Consider the following 20,205-nt stretch of genomic DNA (forward strand, 5'->3'; position numbering starts at 1 on the left):
TCCCCCACCCCCTTGTTCTCAGAAGCAAGTGATTCCTCGCAATGATTTGCAGTTGCTCAATGCCCTGTTTCAAAGATTAAAGTGCTAAGTAATTGCTCACTAATTGGGAATAAGCCCGCTGCTGAAATCCTTCCTTGTTTGTAATTATCATGAATTATTACAGTTTCCCCTCATAAAAAGTGAATTCTGACACGAATATTGCCAAGGAATTTGATTAAGTTCCTTTAATTTGGTGGGAAAAGGCAACAATATATTTAAATAAAATCTTAGTGAAGATTCAAGACAGTCTTATTCAGCATTAATCATAGTGGTTAATTGGGCCAGTGTCTCCTTCTAGGTCTGCCCTGCCCTAGTGAGTACTTCCACCATCCCTCTCCCCCTACTCTGAGACTCCACATTCTCCACCTTCAGCCTCTGATCTGCAGCTGAGTGACAGCTGTCATCCTCTGGACCAGAGCCGGCGATCTACAGAGGCGGATCCACAAATTTGGTCATTCCCCAGCACAGGGGAGATACCCACGAACTGGCGGGAGGAGCCCAGCATCAGTTCTCAAGCTCTGCCCATTCTGTGGCTGCTGATCTAGGCTTGGAGAAGTCTGCTCTAGCTCCCTCTCTGCCTCGCTCAAGGATCCTGTCTATCAGGGCAAGGATAATCTGTCAGAAGGACAAGCAAAAGAAAAAAAAACACACACACAAACAAAAGGAAGGAACGAACGAAGCAAGGAGCGTGACCAGGAGAACCAGGATCCAAGATTTAAAGCGAAGTTAGCTTCTCTGCAAGGTGTATGGTACTTTTCACATTTCTGAGCAACGGCACTGAATTCTACAAGGTAATTAGCATTTTGAAGAGAGAGAGAGAGATTTAAGAAAAGCAAAGTGCTTAGGAAAATGTACTGGACTTTAGAAGCAACTTGTTTTAGCTTCTTCACTGACTGTGCCGCTATTTCAGTCTTAAAGGAAATGAACAGAGTAAAAATTTCATGCCGGTTAAAAGCCAGTTAATCTGTTCTACATAATATTGAAATATCTAACTGCAGGTTGTAAATCAAACCGGTTTTCACTTGCCAGATTGTTTAAAGAAATTTAAGATGCGATTTGGCAGTTGGTGACTAACTTCAGCATAATTCAACAGCAAAAAATAAAGGAATTACTGCTGGCAAGGTTATTGTTTCCACAAACTAATACTTTTGTATTCTACGTGATGCAAAAAGGAAGGAATAGGTTGATAATGTTGTCTGTTCACCGGCGTCTGGCATTCCTGTGTAAATGTTGAGGATACAGTCCGGATAGTGTTTGCTGTGATGTGCACCAGGGAGCAACTTGAAGGTCTTTTCTCTGACAGATGTTCAAATATTGCAGGCTAAGATCAGTATAGTGTGTGGCTGTTTGATATACCAGCGTATGATTTTAGCCTGAGATGTTGAATTTGCCTGTGTGAGCTTTAGACACAGATAGAAAAGAATGTTTAAAAGCAGTTTATAGAAGTAACCAGCACTACATGAAGGAATAACAAAGTACGTGTACTTTTAATTGATTTATTATTAATTTATTATGCTTCTAAGGTAAAGTTATATGGCAGTATGTGTTTTGGTTACCTCCTCATTTTAAATGCACCATAGAGAGGGGAGAAAATGTGGTTTGCTTGGTGCTAATGCTGAATCACATTCTCCTGGCTCTTCCCCCAAGCATATTATCCATTTCCCCCTCCTCAACAGCCGTTAGTGTACAGCAGTTCAGCCACCAGATGACGCCAGGCTTCTCTCCATAAATACACTGGTCTCTATGTCACTCCAACAAGTCTCAAAGCAAGTAACAAAAGTAGTTTTCATGTGAGCTTTGGACCACATACAGAGTAAGGACTGATTGCAGAAGCCAGGAAAACGAAGGTCTAGAAAAGAGCATTTTTTTTTACAGAAAAATACCTCTACCCTGAATCCAACATAGAAACGGAAACCTGAAGTCTGCTTTTAAGAAAAAATTAGTCATTCCTTTTTTTACACACCCTCTTGCTACACAGCCTGTGTCTCCTTGGAAATCAATATTACTTACCTGAAGGGACCTTTTGTTAGGTGGCTAAGGAGTCAGAAAATTCAAGCTAAAGCAATCAGATTACTGCAAGTGACACACTGTGGCATCAGCTGGTGAGGGTAGAATCAAATGGAGCATGGAAAGAATATTGGGATTAATCAACTGTTTTAAGAAACACGTTTTGGTGATATGGAAAACATGTTAAAATTTTTTCTTTTACCATTGGGATCAGTAAAGTTGGCCCTGAGCCAACCAGGTTTAAAACCTAATGGAGTTCACTATTCTCCGTTAAGGAAAGGAAATGTAACATCTTTCACCCATTCGGTCTCTACCAGAGTGAGTGAGTGAGTGTGTGTGTGTTCTGAAGCAAACGTGTACGCATGCCATTGTGCATTTCTGTATGATAAATTCGGACCTCTACCCCTGGTTTTTCACCTCCCCCCATAAACAACAGCAGTAAGGTTAACTCCAAAGTACCTTGGATAATGGCTCAGCAAGCTATTCTGTCAAACACACAAAAACCTGGAGGAACTCAGCAGATCAGGCAGCACCTGTGGGGAGGAATAAAGAGTCAGCCCTTCAGGCCGAGACCCTTCATCAGGGCAGGGCATCGACGCTTATTCTTCTCCATAGATGTTGCCCAACCTGCTGAGTTCCTCCAGCATTTTGCATGTGTTTCACTGAATTTCCAGCACCTGTAGGATCTCTTGTGTGTACTCAGTATAAGGCCACTTAGGGGTGGGTGATGAATGTTTGTCTTATCAAAATTGGGCTGTTCGTAAACAAATGAACAAAGAGTTTTGTTTATTTCCCCTTTCTCCTCTCCCTTCTCGGTGCCTCTTACTGTGGTTTGGGATCCAGAGCTGTCCATTTCTCTCCTGTAACCTGCTCAAGGATATATTCCTCATCCTGTGAGCCAAGCTGAACAAGTGCGAACTTTTTCAACGTACTTGAGCCGGGCTGAACCACATCCTTGACTAATATATGCCGCTCGCCACTGGACAACGAGCAAGTACACACTTGGCCAGATTTGCCCTCAATCTTTCAGTAATGCTCAGGCCAGATATACCCCTCCATGCGATCAATAAACTCACCATGGATTACAGCTCATATATGTGAATTCCCTAGATCTTATAGAAAGATATCAACTGAACAAGTAAATAAACTGTTAGATTAAAAAAAAATCATTTAATTAAGGTCAGAATGCTTGAAGGGAATTTGCTGGCATATAGTTTTAATTTTCACTTGTTGATTTAATGATTTATTTACTTTCCTTCCTAACATGATTTTGCACCCTGCCCAGGTCACATCACTAGTGGCATCAAATTCTTCCATGCAAGACAGAATCTTACAGTGCAAATTATGCATCTATTAAAGTGTGTTCAAATATGTCATACAATCAGTAGTTGTACAGCAGCTTCAATCAAACCTTATGTCAAGGAGTACTTCCCAGGAGCATCGCAGAACTAAAATTTGACATTAAGCTACTTCAGCTACTAACAAGGTCTTAGGGCAGGGTGTGCAAACCATTGAGCAAATAGATTTGTTTGATTAGTTTCGTAGAGGGAAAATAAGAGGTAGAAAGGCAGACAGGTTTGTGGTGGAAGTTTCAGAGCTTAAGATCAGCAGGTTTGAAGACGTAGCCATTAGGTGTGGTGTAAAATTTAAAGGTGGACAAAAGATTAAACTCTGGATGAGTACGGATACCCTGGAGGTCTGAAGCAGATTACAGAGATAGAAAGGGGTGAAAGAATTTGACGATGAGGATGAGAACTTTGAAAGTGAAGCAGTGCGTAACGAGGAGACAATGTAATTCAGCAGCACTCAGGTAATGGGTGAACAGCTCAATGGGACTTTAGATGCAGGCAGAACTTTGATGGACTTTTGGTTTTCAGGGAGTAGAATAGATAGGGCTGGAATGGTCAAGTTTGAATGTACAGGTCATCCCCGTTATGAATGTCCAACTTAAAGACACAAATAAGTCCGGTGCTCATGACCAAGCGAAATACAAATGAGCTCTCAATATTATTAAATTCAAAACTCTGAAATATTTCTGTACACTTGTTCCTAGTTTCCTTTTCATCTCCACTTTTAGTATTTGTTCTTATCAGGCTTAAGTGCTTTTGGTGCCATTCATTACAATACTGTGGCGGTATAATCACCACACTGAGCGATTGTTGTGCATTTACCGACTTACAGATAAAATTGCACATCTGTAAAAACAGAATATCTTCATTCCCTGGGGCAGCATGTGGTGAAGGCGTAGACGAAAGCTTCAGTAGCAGTTAAGCTAAAGCAAGGGTCGAGAGTGAATCAGATGGTCTCAAGAAGATAGAAATAGGCAGTCTTAATAATATCATCATAAATGGGTTGAAGCTTCTCCCAAGCTTCAGGAGCATGGATGATTAGGGAGCAGAAGCTTTGGCAGAGACCAAGGCAAAGGTTTAATTGTTTCTAGTAACTAGTTAAGGGGAGTTAGTCCTTCTGTGATCACCAGCCTGTAACTTTAAGATTGCTTAAGATTGTTTTATGTTATTTCCAGTAACAAATGTAAAAGAGAAAGACATAATTGTTACCCTGGATCTGATGCAGCACAGACAGAAACACAATAAGATAAAGAACATAATAATAAAATGACACAATAAATATAAATACAGAAGATAGCTTATATACATAGATTGATGTATGTACATAAATTGACGCTAGGTACAGGAATGTCTGTACATAAGGTGACTCTAATAGGAAATGATAATGTTATGGTGGTAGAGTGGGTTAGAGGTTGGAGATGTTGATCAGCCTTACTGCTTGGGGAAAGTTTCTGAGTCTGGTAGCCCTGACGTTGATGCTACGTAGCATCCTCCCTGATGGGAGTGGGACAAGCAGTCCCTGGGGTAAGGCGATCAGGGTGGTGAAGTAGAGCTATCCATTGTTAAGCAGCAGTTTAAAGTGCGTTCAAGTGTTGTTGCTGAGGACCGGCATGCGGCTGGTAGAGGTGCATAGAAAAGGCACAAGAGCAACAGTGCTGGCACAAGAAGCGAAGCCATTGCAAGTGATTCTCCAGCTACAGTCAGATAGATGAAAATTACATACGTGTGTGCTCTCACATGGCTGGACAATGAAGCGGTGTGTCGGAGATTGGTGTTGCTCACCACAGACACAGCATATAGTACAAGATGAGATACTCGCCTGCGTCAAATCTATCAGAGGACCTGACAAGAACCCAGTCTGATGCTATGGGAGGTAATATTAGCAATATATTTATAGCTCCACAGTTTAATTCTCTCTACTAAATCTAAAACCTGATTTATTTGCATGAACAGGGAAAATTAAACATTAAAACACGCCATAAATGTTACTTGAATATGTTACTTTAAGTGCTACAAGCGGATATTTATGTATTGGTTATATATGATTAACATCACTGCCAGAATTCTCTGCTTAATTCAATGCAACTTTGGTGCTTATCCTATTTGCTTACACATGTTTGCCTTTTCAAATGGCATTATGAACTACATCCGTCCACAACTTCCCACGATATTAGCACAGTAGGTCTATAATTGGTCAGAAAATTAAAAATATATTTCAATAAACAAAGAAAATTCTTTATATATCCACCAGTTTAGTCAGTATCTGTGGAAAGAGAAACAGATTTAACATTTCAGTCAATGGCCATGTATCAGGAACATAGAACACAGTACAGGCCCTTTGGCCCACTATGTTGTGCTGACCTTAAAAACTACTCTAAGATTAATCTAACCCTACATAGCCCTCCAGGACTCAAAGATAGCTTTAAAGGCAGATAATGTAGACCAGCACACAGGCAATCCACATAAACTACCAACTCAGAGTCAGAATTAGGTTTATCATCATTGATTACAGGGTGTCATGAAATTGATGTTTGGTAGCAGTAGTACAATACGATACCAAAAATAAACTAAGATTTACAATAAGAAATATATACAGCAGATATAACTACATACAGTATACTTCAAACAGTATACTATATGTTATTGAAGAAAAGGGAGAAAACTATTAACAGATTGATTTGATTTTTGATAAATTATCAATAACATTTACAAAATCTTCTGAATGATGTAATCTGGAAATAGTTCAGCAACTGAGATTTCAGTTATAAATACTATGATGACCACCCTTACGCTCCCTGATAAATCACCTTTTATGTCACCTGTGTTCATCTCTGTCCTTGACATTGATGGGAGGAGCAGAAATGGATGGAATTTGGGATTGTGTTAGCAAGTTATCAGTTCTTCAGGATCACACCAGGGTCTTTGAATATTGGAGATGAGTCTCCGAACGGGCCCCAACATTGCAAATGAAAACTATCATTTTTATCTTCATTGTTTTGGCAAGCAGATTGGAGGCTGACTTAAAGGGCCATGTGACATATTGGAGGTGGGAGGTCATGTGGTGAAATATGGCAAACCAGAGTTGTGTACCCTGCTGAGGTGGGTCCTGAACTCACAGTGTAAGAGTCTCGTGTGGCCGTCAGTCTAATGAACACTTCCACCCATTAATCCACCCCACCACCACCACTACATCCACATCAGCCACTCTCCTCCACAGCCCCTCAGCACCTTCATCCACCCCGTGGTCTACCACTTTTCACCCACACTCCACACCCCTTACCTACACTGACAGTCACTGTATTATTATATTTTCATATGTTCTGCCTCGAAGTAGAAGAGTTCCTCTTGCTAAAAGTCACTTTGTCACTTCCTGTCAGAGTCAGACACTACAGCGCAGATACTCCTGCACCTAGCGTCACTTTATGTACAATCAGTCAACATATATTAGCTAATCATATGTATAAATGACAACACTCAAAGAGTTACTTGTACATTGTGTTTTACAGGATTGCTTATATTTGTTGTGCTCTTTCATGCTGCATTGGATCCAGAGTATCAATCATTTTATTCACTTTTGCACTTGTATCCTGAAGATAGACAGTAAACAATCCTGAATCTTATGTGGAGAAAAGTACCACACAAGAAAGGTGTGTTACTGACAGCTTGACGAGGCTGAGCAGCAAGCACAACTTGTATTTCTGTTGTACCTTTAACATATTAGTTTGATATTAATTAAGTTTTACACCGAATCTCACAAGGCAATATATCCACAAGACATGAAAGAGCTTTATACTTTAGATCTCCTAAGGGAGTTGGATATGTGGAGAAATTTAAAGTTCAAAGTAAATTTATTATCAAAGTATGTACAGTAGGTCACCATATACAATGCTGAGATTCGTTTTCTTGCAGGCATTCACAGTAGAACAAAGAAATACAGTAACATTAAATGTTACACACAAAGATTGGCAAATGAACAAGACTGACAAGATGTCAAGTTTATTGCCATTAAACAATGTACATATGTATAACATATTTAACCATATAATGTATACAGAAATGGGACAACATTTCTCTGAACCAGAGTGTAAAGCACAGTAGTGCACATAACACACATTACACATGATAACTTATGTAGGTAAGAATAAAATTTGCAGATGAATAATACATAAATAACAATTGTAGGTACAGAGCAGATTAACCAGTGACTCTTCCAATACGTTGTGCAGGGAGTTCAGAAGCCTAATGGCCTGGGGGAAAAAAACTATTTCCCATCCTGACCATTCTTGTTTTTATGCATCGGAGTCTCCTGCCTGATGGTAGAAAGTCAAAGAGGATGCTGGATGGATGGGTAGGATCGTTAATAATATTAAGGGCCCTGCAGCATTCCTGATAAATGTCCCTGATAGATGGTAAGGAGATCTCTATGATCTTCTCAGCTGTTCTCACAGTCATTTGTAGGGTCTTCCAGTCTAATGCTCAGCTGCTCCCATAACAGATGGAGATGCGAGGTGTCAGGATGGTCTCAATGGCGCTCCTCTAAAACACAGTTAAGAATGGGAGTGGGAATCCTTGCTTGCCTCAATCTCTTTAGGAAATGGAGGTGTTGCTGTGCCTTCTTGTTCAGGGAGGTAACATTAAGGAAGCAGGTGAGATCATCTGTGATGTGGATTCCCAGGAACTTGGTGCACTTAACTCTCTCTACAAACCGTGCAAATACAGAAAACAGATAAGATTAATAACAAATAACTACAGTAAATAGATAGATAAACAAATAATACAGAGAACATAAGTTGTAGAGTCCTTGAAAGTGAGTCCATAGGTTATGTTCAATGATCAGTTCAATGGTGAGGTGAGTAATATCATCCTCAACACAATTTAGGCAGGATATACACAGCCTAGAATCTTGATCACCAATGTAAATCTCTTGCTCATATCTTGCTGGGTTATTTCACTGTGAGAATGTGTTCATACTATTCTGCACCCAACCAGTACTTTGATATTTGTATGTTTCGCTGTCTTTTTACTCTCTTGTTTTTTGAAATATTCTGGGGGTGGATCATTCCACATGCTGTACATAAATCACAAATAATCTGGGTAATTACTTCCTGTGTACATAGAAGGAGTTGACAGACAAATGAACAATCCCTACCTCTACTTCCAGCAGGGTTGTCCCTCTCTACTGATCAGGCACAACATTATTGTGATTTATTTGTGATCTCCCCACCCCATCAACCCCAGCTAATATGATGATAGCAATATGCAATTAAATGCCACTTCTACAATGGCTAACATTACTGAGCTGCTCAACACCACTTTGCCAACAGAAATTCTGAATTTAATCTGGGAAGTGTGATTTTTTGGAATGCAGCATTGATTTTATATCATCAGCGTCCCAGGTTCAATTCCCACCACTGTCTGTAAGGAGTTTGTACGTTCTTCCCATGATCGCATGAGTTTCCTCCAGGTGCTCCCATTTTCTCCCATAGTCCAAAAATGTACGGGTTAGTAGGTTCATTGGACTTTCAGTGTGGTGGCCCTCTCTGAAAACTACAAATAAGATAGCAAAAACCATAAGCCCTGACATCAGAAATCTAGATCTGATTCTTTCAGTCACCTAGAAACAATGGCCCAATTATTAGAACTAAATATATGACTTAAAGTGTAGATCACTTTGACACAATCCAGTAAATGACACCCAGAATTTCTTGACGGCATTCCTTCACCCAGTCACATCACTGGCTTGTGTAGTAAATCAGAACTTTCAACTCATGGATTGGCCAAAGTCATCTTCCTGGTGGCAGCTACAAGAGTTGTCTTCAACAAAGCCCCATCCTTTCATGTAAATACCAGCATATAGTGCAGGACTGTTTAAGGGAAAGAGCCAAGTAATACTCACTCATGAAACTGATAAAAATCACATTGACAACTGGATAAATCATTTCTATATCTTGGCCAGTTGTGAAACCTGTCAAGAGCTTCGATGTTTGAAAACATTCAAAGAGACCTAGCAGTATATCAATCAATATTAATGAAATCTGCAGAGTGTATGTTTGTGGTTTTCTGCTGCTATAGCCCATCTGCTTCAAGGTTCACCTTGTTGTACGTTCAGAAATTTTATGCTCCCTATCACTGTTGTAATGGGTGGTTATTTGAATTACTGCCACCTTCCTGTCAGCTTGAACCAGTCTGGCAATTCTCTTCTGACCTTTCTCATTAACAAGGTGTTTTCACCCTCAGAACTGCAGCTCACTGAATGATAGTTTTTTATTGTTTTTCACACTATTCTCTGCAAACTGTAGAGACGGTTTTGTGTGAAAATCTCAGGAGATCAACAGTTTCTGAGATACACAAACCATCCTGCGTGGCACCAACAATCATTCTACAGTCAAAGTCACTTAGATCACATTTCCTCCCCATTCTGATACTTAGGCTGAACGACAACCGGATCTCTTGACCATGTCTGCATGCTTTTGTGCATTGAGCTGCTGCCACATGATAGTTGCATATAGAGCAGGACTGTTTAAGAGAAAGAGCCAAAGAGTACTCACCCATGAAACAGAAAAAAATCACATTGACGACTGGATGAACCATGTCTAAATCCTGGCCATCTGTTAAACCTGTCAAGAACTTCGTTGTCCGATGCTTGCCACATGATTGGCTGATTAGATACTAGGAAAAGTACCTTAAAGATGCCAGGTCTGATTGGTTTGTGAAGATTTCTGGTACAATTATTACTTTTAGAGAAGTCAACAAGTTACAATTCCCAAAGTCAAATACACACTGGAGTTGTTCTTCAGACTTTTTAAAGGGTTACAAGAAAACAATCCCAAATATATTTTGGAAAGAAATTTGACCTGTCCCCTAAAACTCTCACTAATTTTTATAGATGCACCATAGAAAGCATTCTTCTAGGGTGCATCACAACCTGGTATGGAAGTTGTCTTGTCCAAGACCGGAAGAAGCTGCAGAAGATCGTGAACACGGCGCAGCTCATCACACAAACCAATCTTCCATCCTTGGACTCATTTTACACCACACGCTGTCGGAGCAGTGCTGCCAGGATAATCAAGGACACAGCCCACCCAGCCAACACACTTTTCATCCCTCTTCCCTCCGGGAGAAGGCTCAGGAGCTTGAAGACTCGTACGGCCAGATTTGGGAACAGCTTCTTTCCAACTGTGATAAGACTGCTGAACGGATCCTGACCCGGATCTGGGCCATACCCTCCAAATATCCGGACCTGCCTCTGGGTTTTTTTGCATTTCCTTACTTTCCATTTTCTATTTTCTATTTGTGATTTATAATTTAAATTTTTAATATTTACTATCGATTTGTAATCCAGGGAGCGGGAAGCGCAGAATCAAATATCACTATGATGATTGTAGGTTCTAGTATCAATTGTTTGTCGACAATAAAGTATAAAGTATAAAGCTGCCTTAACATTGATTGAACTGTAGTGATCCCTGTGCAAAAGGTGATTGGTTGCCCATCATATCCGATTATGACAGTTGGATTTGTGCAGATCTAGATTATGTTGAACTGCATAAAGAAACCTGTGTGGGAGTATTTTTAAAGTGGAAAAGCCATTACACTGGGGCAGTTCCACTTACTCAACCTCGGAAATCTGACCCTGTAGAACAAGTAGTCATCACATCCGGGGTCTTCATTGGTCACAGCGGATGACCATGACTTCTTATCTGCATTGTCATGACCTTTGCTCTCCATGAAGCTTTGCACAGCCACCTTCCTGGAACTCACAGTTGACCTCATCCGCCCAGTCTGCCAAAGCTGACTTTGCACGCCAAGACGAGCATCTCCCAATCTCACTGGGGTATGAGGCCAACCGGCTACCCCTCCTGTCGAAAAGGTAATAGGTCATGTATTGACCAATTCCTGAACTCAAACCACTATTAATATTCGATAATGAGTCTTAACTGGGGTAGTATTAAGGAAAGTGCCATTGATCTAAGTAAATCAGGGCTGGGAAATTGGAAGGATTAGCCAGAGTTCTGACTCCTGATCTGTAGAAATCTCTTGTGTGTCAGTACCGGTTCAGTCTTGTTCAAATGGTGAGTCTCCCTGTTCAAGCATGATGTAGGCAAGATGTCCTTGCTGCTGCCCCAACACCAGAGACCCGGATTCAGTCCTGATCTCAAGCACTGTGTATGTGGGATTTGCATGTTCTCTGCATTTGTGGTGTCCTCCTAAATCCCAAAGAAATGCAGGTTTAGAGATTCTTTGTTCACTGTAGATTGTCCTAATTACCCCTAGTCTGCAGATGACTGGAGAAATCTGGGGGATGATAAGATTAATGTAAGATTAGTATAGAATGGGAGGTTGATGGCCAGTATGGACAGGTGGGCCGAAGGGCTTATTTCCATGCTGTATATTGCTCTGATGTCAGAAATTGGATGGTACAGAAATATAAGCACTAGTAAATCTGCAGATGCTGCAAGTCCAAAGCAATGGACATAAAATGCTAGAGGAACTCAGCAAGTCAGGCAGCATCAATGGCAGCATGGCGGTGTAGTGGTTAGCACAATGCTTAACAGTACCTGCGGCCCGGGTTCAAATCCCATCATTGCCCAGAAGGAGTTTGTATGTTCTCCCCATGTCCAAGTGGGATTCCTCCCACCTTCCGAAGATGTAACCGTTAGTAGGTTAATTGGTCATTGCAAACGTCCCATGATTAGGGTAGGATTAATTTAGAGGATTGCTGGGCTGAGGAGATCGAAAGGCTGCAAGGGCCAATTCAGTGCTATATCTCAATAAATAAAAAATAAATTAAATAAAAATGAATAGGCTCTTGATGTTTCAAGGCGAGAACCTTCTTCAGAACTGGTAAGAAGACGCCAGGTGGGGAGAAGGGAAGGAGGATAACTAGAAGGTGACGGGTGAAGCCAGATGGGCAGGAAAGATAAAGGGCTGGAGAAGAAGGAATCTGATGGGAGAGGAAAATGGACCATAGGAGAAAAGGAAGGAGCAAGGAACCCAATGGGAAGTGATAGGTAGTTGAGAAAAGGGAAGAGGCCAGAGTAGAGAATAGTAGGAGAAATTATTTTTTACAGGAAGGAGAAATAGGTATTCATGCCATCAGGTTGGAGGCCATGCAGATGGAATATAAGGTATTGCTTTTCCACCCAGAGGGTGGGCTAATTGTGGCTCAAGAGGAGTCCATGGATACAAGTACCTGGTACAGAAATAAGTACTTTTTAATTCTTTAATTCTATCATTTGTTTTATTCTTCCCATATTCTCATCAACTTCTCCATAATTCTCTCTCTCATGTGCAGAATATGCAATGGGCAATTTGCAATGAGCAATTAACCTACTAATAGGCACATCTCTGAGATATCTGAAGAAACTGGAGCTTACTGACTGTGGTCAAATGGAGAACATATAATCAGGGTTATATCTGGCTCCTCTAAAGCCACCACACCATCTTTAGTCTTCAATCTTAACCTGGGTCTGGTAATTCTTTAACACAGTAAAAGTGTCAGGAGAAAGTTCATTTTGTTGGAAGAACTTTGGCAATTCCCCTGCAAGATTGGACAGTGTGGGTAGGAAACTCAGGAGCACTGGCCAAAAACATCTCAGCATCAACCATCCAGTCTGATGATTTTACTTAACCATTACTTAGATTTTGCTATGAATAGTTTATCAGTTTACCTCAGCCTCTATTCAATGAATTGATTCAGTGAGGGGAATTATCATTCAGCGTTCCTGTTCCTGATTAATATCCAGTTCATGCTCTTCATATGGAAAGGATATGTGGAGAGCTGTTGGGCTTCCCTCTCATGAATGAATAACTCGTTATCTTTTTTTGGATCTGGTATATAGAATGGGTGGTGGAGTGGAGATAGGTCCCTACCAAAGCTCTGCCAAAGGAGCTGTAAGGCACTCTTTCCCACCACTAGCCCACAGGTCACCCTTGGACAAGGTGTAATACCTGTTTAGCCCCCCCCCCCCAGGAGATTCACATGAGGCCACTGACATTAGGTAGACAATCTGTGAAGAGTATTGACAATGGCTGGGATCATCCGTCTAATAAAGACACTGCCCAGAAAAGGGCAATGGCAGACCACTTCTGTAGAAAGTTTGCCAAGGACAATCATGGTCATGAGACCATGATCACCCACGTCATACGACTCGGCACAGAATGATGATGATATTAAATGGGAGAGGAATGCTGAGATCACCTGTAGGAGTGTAACTCAATGAAAATTGGCATCACTAATGACTAGAGAGTGAGTTAGTTAACATTTTCTTCATGAAGTTGAGTAACATTTTGGATTTTGAATTAATTTTTTATTGTCAATTTACCAAGATACAGAGGAAAGCTTTAATGCCATCTATACAGATTACTCCATACATAATTATATTGAAGCTCGTAAAAACTGAAACGAATTGAAGAATATACAGGACCAGAGGAAATGAAGATTTAAAGATTTGCTTTGTTTGTCACACGTACATCGAAATATCAAAAAATACAGTGAAATACGTCACTTGCGTTAACCATCACAGTACAAAGAAGTGCTGGGGCACCACAGTTGTCGCCATGCTTCCAGTGCCAACATAGCATGCCCACAATATTTTAACCCTAAACCATACGTCTTTGGAATGTGGAAGGAAACTGGAGCACCTGGAGGAAACCCACACAGTCATGGTGAGAAGATCCTAACCCCTTTCAGATACTGGCAGAGATTGAACCCAGTTACAGGTGCTGTAAAGCTTTACACTAACCGTTACTCTAGCTACTGCCCTGCAGGGTAGAGCAGCTAGATAAATAAACTGCATGGGTGATGACGAGGTAAACTGGCCAATCAAAGGTCAACCTTTTAGTGCATTAGAAATCCATTCAAGTGTTTTTTTTAACAATGCGATAGACACTGTCCTTGAGCCTGGTGGTATGTATTCTCAAGCTATTAAGTCTTCTGCTTGATATGAAGAGAGAACAGGGAATATGACCCAGGGTCCTTGATTATATTGGCTGCTTTTCTGGGGTGGCAGGAAGTGTAGGTGGATTTAAGAACGACCTTGTTTTCATTAAAAAGGTTCTTCAGATCTTAGAAATCCAGTGAAGAGTATCTGAGCAATCCTGAGCAGAATTCTAGCTGAATCTGAATCCACTGCTGCTTGGAATAATCTCAGTGGGGCATACAAAGTAACTAAAATGTAAAGTAGGAATTTTCCGGGAATTTAATACCCAATCTTTGTACTATCATCTTGACATTTGGTGCCATTGCTGAGTGAGAGGAAACTTTCGACAGTATTTCTATCACCAAAGCTAGCCATAAACCCCCCAAGTCTATGCCAACATGAGGAGTGGAAAAACATAGATGGGAGGCCTAAGTTTGGTTATATGTCCTGAAAAGGAACTTGGCAGGAACATGCACACTCAGTGGCCACTTTATTAGCTAGCTTCTGTACCTAATAAAGAGGCCATCGAGTATATGTTCATAGTCTCCTGCTGTAACTCATCCATTTCAAGGTTTGTCATGTTGTGTATTCAGAGATGCTCTTCTGTACATCACCATTGTAACACAATGCGTGACCTGTACGAAAAGGACGGGTTACACTTGAATCCTAGGGGGACCAATATCCTGGCAGGGAGATTAGCGAGGGCTACTGAGGTGACTGGTTGGGGGGTGGGAATCAAATTAAAGAGGCTAGGCGTGAGGAGGTTAGTTCACAACAGGGGGATGGGAACCAGTGCAGAGAGACAGAGGGGTGTAAAGTGAGGGTAGAAGCAAAAAGTACTAAGGAGAAAAGTAAAAGTGGCAGGCCGACAAATCCAGGGCAAGCATTAAAAAGGGCCACTTTTCAACATAATTGTATAAGGGCTAAGAGAGTTGTAAAAGAGCGCCTGAAGGCTTTGTGTGTCAATGCAAGGAGCATTCGTAATAAGGTGGATAAATTGAAAGTGCAGATTGTTATTAATGATTATGATATAGTTGGGATCACAGAGACATGGCTCCAGGGTGACCAAGGATGGGAGCTCAACGTTCAGGGATATTCAATATTCAGGAGGGATAGACATGAAGGAAGGGGAGGTGGGGTGGCGTTGCTGGTTAAAGAAGAGATTAACGCAATAGAAAGAAAGGACATAAGCCGGGAAGATGTGGAATCGATATGGGTAGAGCTGCGTAACACTAAAGGGCAGAAGACGCTGGTGGGAGTTGTGTACAGGCCACCTAACAGTAGTAGTGAGGTCGGAGATGGTATTAAACAGGAAATTAGAAATGTGTGCAATAAAGGAACAGCAGTTATAATGGGTGACTTCAATCTACATGTAGATTGGGTGAACCAAATTGGTAAAGGTGCTGAGGAAGAGGATTTCTTGGAATGTATGCGGGATGGTTTTTTGAACCAACATGTCGAGGAACCAACTAGAGAGCAGGCTATTCTGGACTGGGTTTTGAGCAATGAGGAAGGGTTAATTAGCAATCTTGTCGTGAGAGGCCCCTTGGGTAAGAGTGACCATAATATGGTGGAATTCTTCATTAAGATGGAGAGTGACATAGTTAATTCAGAAACAAAGGTTCTGAACTTAAAGAGGGGTAACTTTGAAGGAATGAGACGTGAATTAGCTAAGATAGACTGGCAAATGACACTTAAAGGATTGACGGTGGATATGCAATGGCAAGCATTTAAAGGTTGCATGGATGAACTACAACAATTGTTCATCACAGTTTGGCAAAAGAATAAATCAAGGAAGGTAGTTCACCCGTGACTGACAAGAGAAATTAGGGATAGTATCAATTCCAAAGAAGAAGCATACAAATTAGCCAGAGGAAGTGGCTCATCTGAGGACTGGGAGAAATTCAGAGTTCAGCAGAGGAGAACAAAGGGCTTAATTAGGAAGGGGAAAAAAGATTATGAGAGAAAACTGGCAGGGAACATAAAAACTGACTGTAAAAGCTTTTATAGATATGTAAAAAGGAAAAGACTGGTAAAGACAAATGTAGGTCCCCTACAGGCAGAAACAGGTGAATTGATTATGGGGAGCAAGGACATGGCAGACCAATTGAATAATTACTTTGGTTCTGTCTTCACTAAGGAGGACATAAATAATCTTCCAGAAATAGTAGGGGACAGAGGGTCCAGTGAGATGGAGGAACTGAGCGAAATACATGTTAGTAGGGAAGTGGTGTTAGGTAATTTGAAGAGATTGAAGGCAGATAAATCCCCAGGGCCAGATGGTCTGCATCCTAGAGTGCTTAAGGAAGTAGCCCAAGAAATAGTGGATGCATTAGTGATAATTTTTCAAAACTCGTTCGATTCTGGACTAGTTCCTGAGGATTGGAGGGTGGCTAATGTAACCCCACTTTTTAAAAAAGGAGGGAGAGAGAAACTGGGGAATTATAGACCGGTTAGCCTAACGTCGGTGGTGGGGAAACTGCTGGAGTCAGTTATCAAAGATGTGATAACAGCACATTTGGAAAGCGGTGAAATCATCGGACAAAGTCAGCATGGATTTGTGAAAGGAAAATCATATCTGACGAATCTCATAGAATTTTTTGAGAATGTAACTAGTAGAGTGGATAGGGGAGAACCAGTGGATATGTTATATTTGGATTTTCAAAAGGCTTTTGACAAGGTCCCACACAGGAGATTAGTGTGCAAACTTAAAGCACACGGTATTGGGGGTAAGGTATTGATGTGGATGGAGAATTGGTTAGCAGACAGGAAGCAAAGTGTGGGAATAAACGGGACCTTTTCAGAATGGCAGGCGGTGACTAGTGGGGTACCGCAAGGCTCAGTGCTGGGAACCCAGTTGTTTACAATATATATTAATGACTTGGATGAGGGAATTAAATGCAGCATCTCCAAGTTTGCGGATGACACGAAGCTGGGTGGCAGTGTTAGCTGTGAGGAGGATGCTAAGAGGATGCAGGGTGACTTGGATAGGTTGGGTGAGTGGGCAAATTCATGGCAGATGCAATTTAATGTGGATAAATGTGAAGTTATCCACTTTGGTGGCAAAAACAGATTATTATCTGAATGGTGGCCGATTAGGAAAAAGGGAGGTGCAACGAGACCTGGGTGTCATTATACACCAGTCATTGAAAGTGGGCATGCAGGTACAGCAGGCGGTGAAAAAGGCGAATGGTATGCTGGCATTTATAGCGAGAGGATTCGAGTACAGGAGCAGGGAGGTACTACTGCAGTTGTACAAGGCCTTGGTGAGACCACACCTGGAGTATTGTGTGCAGTTTTGGTCCCCTAATCTGAGGAAAGACATCCTTGCCATAGAGGGAGTACAAAGAAGGTTCACCAGATTGATTCCTGGGATGGCAGGACTTTCATATGAAGAAAGACTGGATGAACTGGGCTTGTACTCGTTGGAATTTAGAAGTTTGAGGGGGGATCTGATTGAAACGTATAAAATCCTAAAGGGATTGGACAGGCTAGATGCAGGAAGATTGTTCCCGATGTTGGGGAAGTCCAGAACAAGGGGTCACAGTTTGAGGATAAAGGGGAAGCCTTTTAGGACCGAGATTAGGAAAAACTTCTTCACACAGAGAGTGGTGAATCTGTGGAATTCCCTGCCACAGGAAACAGTTGAGGCCAGTTCATTGGCTATATTTAAGAGGGAGTTAGATATGGCCCTTGTGGCTACAGGGATCAGGGGGTATGGAGGGAAGGCTGGTACAGGGTTCTGAGTTGGATGATCAGCCATGATCATAATAAATGGCGGTGCAGGCTCGAAGGGCTGAATGGCCTACTCCTGCACCTATTTTCTATGTTTCTATGTTTCTATGTTTATTTGAGTTACTGTCACCTTCGCGTCAGCTTGACCAAGTCTGACCATCCTCCTTCGAACTCTCTCATTAAGAAGGCATTTTCACCCACAGAACAGCTGCTCACTGGATGTTTTTTTTTGTTTTATGCACCATTCTCTGTAAACTCTAGAGAGTGTTGAGTGTGAAAATCCCAGGAGATCAGCAGTTTCTGGAATATTCAAACTACCCCATCCGGCACCAACAATCATTCCACGCTCAAAGTCACTTTGACCACATTTCTTCCCCATTCTGATGTCTGGTCTGAGTAACAACTGAACTTCTTGATCACCTGCATGTTTTTATGTGTTGAATTATTTCTGCATGATTGGCTGATTGAATATTTACATTTGTCGTCGTAACTATCCCTCGAGGCCAAGGATGATGGTCTTCGTTCTGTTGATCTACTTATAGGCTCTCAAGTGGCTTATGGGTCCAATCTTGGCTTTGAAAGTTCTTCCACATTCAGGACAGGTAGTTCCAGGTGGCAGATCGGGCTTTGGTTGTTGCTGCCTCTCTTTCCATTTTCTTCTCTTTTCTTCTAATTCTGCACATCTGTTGGCTTTGAAAGTTGCTGCTCCTTCTCAGATGATGGCTTGCCAGAGTTTCCTGTCCTTGGCATTGGTTTCCCAATTGTTGATTTACATTTACATTAATGAGCTGGTGAACAGGTGTACCTAATAAAATGGCCACCGAATATAGTTCCAATGCAAGCAGAATGGTTGAAATTACACCATTGGGGGGGGGGGGGGGTCTCTGTAATTACAGGATAAATTGAACTCTGTAAGCAGGTTGATTAGTGGTTAGGTAGCAAGCTGGTAAGACTGGTCTCATGTTATCTGGTGAGCTTAAAGAAGAATCGCATAGCAATTAGCATGACACTATTACAGCCCAGGGCAACGGAGATCAGAGTTCAATTCTGGTGGCCTCTGTAAGGAGTCTCTGTACATCCTACCCAAGGAATGTGTGGATTTTCCCCGTGTGCTCAGTTTTCCTCCCACAGCCTAAAGATATATTGGGTAGGTTAATCGGTCACTCTAAACTGTCTCATGATTGGTCAGGGCAACTCGAAGGACCAGAAGGATCTACTCTATGCTGTAACTCTAAATATATAAATATAATATATTTTTTAAAAATAAATGAACAGCTACAATAGAGTCAAGGAGTAAAAAGATACTGATACCTAAAGGGTTAATACAAGAAGTCATTAGGCTGAGTTTATACCTGATGACAAACAACAAAATTTGGTTTTGCTCATAAAATGTAAGAGTGCCAATGGGAAGTTGGTACGGAAATCCCTAGCATCTGATACTACACAACACTTGGAGTTAGAACACGTACAGCAATGGTGTTGCACTTGTTCCATCTTATTGCGCAGTTCTGGAGGAAGTAAATGAAGTTTCCAATACAAGGTGAGGAAAGTTATGGTCATAATTTCCTTGGAGTTTTTTTTCTTTTGGATAAGGTATAATAGGTGTCAATCAAGTGGTGATAATTGGGATTAGTTTAGATAGCACTTGATGCTCAACATGGACAGGTAGACCAAAGGGCTTGTTTCTGAAGCGTATAACTCTATAACAGGGGTTTCCAACTTTTTTTATGGACCAATACCATTAAGCAAGGGGTCTGTAGACCCGAGGTTGGAAACCTCTGCACCTCCGTTGACAGCTCAAAATTTCACCAAGGGTTGGAACGTCTGACAAGACAGCATTCCTTTGGAAGTAGTCTGGGTTTTCAACTGTACTCTCCTGTTAGACCATGAAAATTTGGTTCCAATCTTGACTTTGAATTCAAGTTTTTTTTGGAAAATGCTCACCTTCTCTCCATGTTATTGTTTTCCTTTTAGTAGGATACTATACAGTACATTTGTTGCATATGATATTAAGCTAGTGAGTCTGCCATGCCAGGTGGAATTCAGAACATAAGAAATAGGAAAAGAAGTAGGCCAACTGGCCTGTCGAGCCTGCTCTGCCATTCAATAAGATCATGGCTGATCTGGTCATGGACTCATCTCCACCTATCTGCCTT

General features: G+C 41.4%; 1 protein-coding gene across 2 annotated transcripts in view; it reads left to right on the top strand.

The window, feature by feature from the left end:
• Positions 1–589: 589 nt before the first annotated feature.
• acana (aggrecan a) overlaps positions 590–20,205 on the top strand; it is a 115,721-nt gene continuing 96,105 nt past the window's right edge. For both annotated transcript variants that reach the window (XM_072278109.1, XM_072278110.1), the window contains exon 1: positions 590–830. The gene's annotated coding sequence lies outside the window, so the exon portion shown is untranslated. The remainder of the gene's footprint in view (positions 831–20,205) is intronic.

This window comes from Mobula birostris, chromosome 14, assembly GCF_030028105.1.
Source record: "Mobula birostris isolate sMobBir1 chromosome 14, sMobBir1.hap1, whole genome shotgun sequence".
Taxonomy (NCBI): domain Eukaryota; kingdom Metazoa; phylum Chordata; class Chondrichthyes; order Myliobatiformes; family Myliobatidae; genus Mobula; species Mobula birostris.